The sequence below is a fragment of the Glandiceps talaboti genome, chromosome 15, assembly GCF_964340395.1.
Source record: "Glandiceps talaboti chromosome 15, keGlaTala1.1, whole genome shotgun sequence".
Taxonomy (NCBI): Eukaryota; Metazoa; Hemichordata; class Enteropneusta; family Spengelidae; genus Glandiceps; species Glandiceps talaboti.
In genome coordinates, this window is record NC_135563.1 from 22766870 (window position 1) to 22769231 (window position 2362).

Below are 2362 nucleotides of genomic sequence, written 5' to 3' on the forward strand. Positions count from 1 at the left end.
TTGTTTCTTCGAAAACGTGTTTGTTAACATGTACATTTAATTCCCATTGTATGTTAATTGTTCGTTAACTTTAAAGTACATACCCATCCTACACGGCTATATATCACGAATTTAACTTTAATATTTTTATTGATGTTGCGCGGTAACCATGGTGCTCAAGTTTTACATATTTCATAAGGTGTTTTGAATTGCTAAACATTGCTCATACGTCCATCAAGGTATGGGTGGATTTCAATATATCATTGGGTCACGTGTTAACCTTCTACAATCAATCACGTTTTATTTTGTTGCTAGGTAATGAATACCGCACATCGAGGTGAAAAGACGTCGTAGAGCTCGTCTCTGAATGATTACCCGGTACCAAGTCTTCGGAGTCCGTACTGTACCTTTATATGCCGAGTGAAACTCAATACGGAACTTACTTCGGCGTGAAATCTGCTGTGATCAAGGAAGATTTGAGAACGTTTTCAACGTGATCGAGTTACGGCCTTCTATTTGTCTTCAAATTATGCAGTTCAAATAGGAATGTTGAAGTATTACTAGTGGTCCAGGGTCGATTTTTCTGTAGAGAAGTACTCACACGGAGATTGATCAACGTTGGACATCAGTTATATCGAGTATTAAATCCATAACGAAGACAACATTTTATCGTGTGTATTTCTTATATAGCTTTAAAGCGTAGACTGTCATATCATCGACATTGCTATTTTGAAGTGTCTTGAATGACTAATGGACAGCATAATGATTTTGCGGGAGCTATGTCACGGATTCAAAGTAGTAAATGTCAAGTTCAGAATGAGAAAGTCGTGTAAAGACACGAGTGGCTAATTAGAAAATGGAAGTGACAAGCATGAAACCAACTCTCACGTTCTCAGCAACTATAAATGACTCTGTTGACGGTGATGGTACTATCGAATCTCCGAACGATGCTGCCAAAATTGTAAGTCTCATAGCTCTTGCAATCATCATTGTCTCAACGATAGTTGGAAATCTTCTGGTAATCTTCAGTATTGCCATATTCCGTCGATTACACACCGTCACCAACTACTTCATTGCAAGTTTAGCGGTGGCGGATTTTCTTGTGGGGGCCATCGTCTTGCCGTTCTCCGCTGCGTACATCGCACATCCACAGGCATGGTTATACGGTGCTACCTGGTGTAATCTATGGGTTTCTATAGATGTATGCGTTTGTACAGCGTCTGTGTTAAATCTCTTCGTCATAGCAGTTGACAGGTACATCGCCATAAGTTCACCATTTATATACCACGTTCGTTTATCTACAGAAAAAGCTGTAATCGCTATTGCTGTTGTATGGCTTGCTTCAATCCTTATGTCGGTTTTACCGATCATGGCCGGATGGAACACTATAGATTACACTATTCAAAATATTGACGAACCTAGTATTTGTGGCTTTGAAACAAACGTGTATTACTCAGTAATTGTAGGATTTCTTGCGTTCTGGGTCCCCCTTATTGGTATGTGTGCTGTATACATTTGGCTTTTTAAAACAGCTACTGTACAAGCGCGTCGAATCGAAGCCATAGACCTCGCCGTGGCGGCAAACTACAACAATCCATCTCAGATGAAACGAGAAAGGAAAGCAGCGAAGACGCTCAGTATCATCATGGGATGTTTTCTAGTTTGCTGGGGACCATATATAGTGTACTGGACCCTGAAAGACCTTTGTCACTTTGAAGTTTCTGGGCCAGGCTATGATACGATGGTATGGATGGGTTATCTCAACAGTACTCTTAATCCTATCATATACGCATTCTTTAATAGGGAGTTTCGGGCAGCGTTTCAAAAAATACTGTTATGTGGACGCTGTCAGATTCAAAATAAGTGGCGGGATGATGCGTTACACGAGCCTTCAAGAATATCCCCACCTGTAGAAAAAACAGTGGCTACAGTGGATGTTAACCAAGAAACATGAACACGTATACTGACCCAATATCTTTTGCGAGTGCAACATCATGGAAGTACAGTTCCTCAGACATAATTCCGGCTGATGTGTGTAACTACTTTGAACACTACGTCACGGACCTTGTGGTTACAATACACACAAAGTAAGAATATTAGTTATTCTAAACGTTGCAGCCGTATACTGTTAGAATGATGTGACCAGTACTTCGGACTTTTAGTCATGAACATCGTGTGTACTTCGGACACTGCAAGAAGAAACAGCTGGGCTATTGATCATCTATAACCATGCCGAGTTCAACTTTATGAATATGAACCATAAGACAACTTTAAAGACATACACAAGAATGATATATAAATGAGAAATGGGTATTTATTTGGACTGATATAACAACTTTATTATACTTGAAAAAAAATGTGACACAACATAGACCAAGTCCGT

At 39.7% G+C, this 2362-nt stretch overlaps 1 pseudogene; it reads left to right on the forward strand.

Moving 5' to 3' along the window:
• The first annotated feature begins 835 nt into the window (after positions 1 to 835).
• LOC144446356 (histamine H2 receptor pseudogene) lies at positions 836 to 1933 on the forward strand (annotated as a pseudogene).
• Positions 1934 to 2362: the final 429 nt, after the last annotated feature.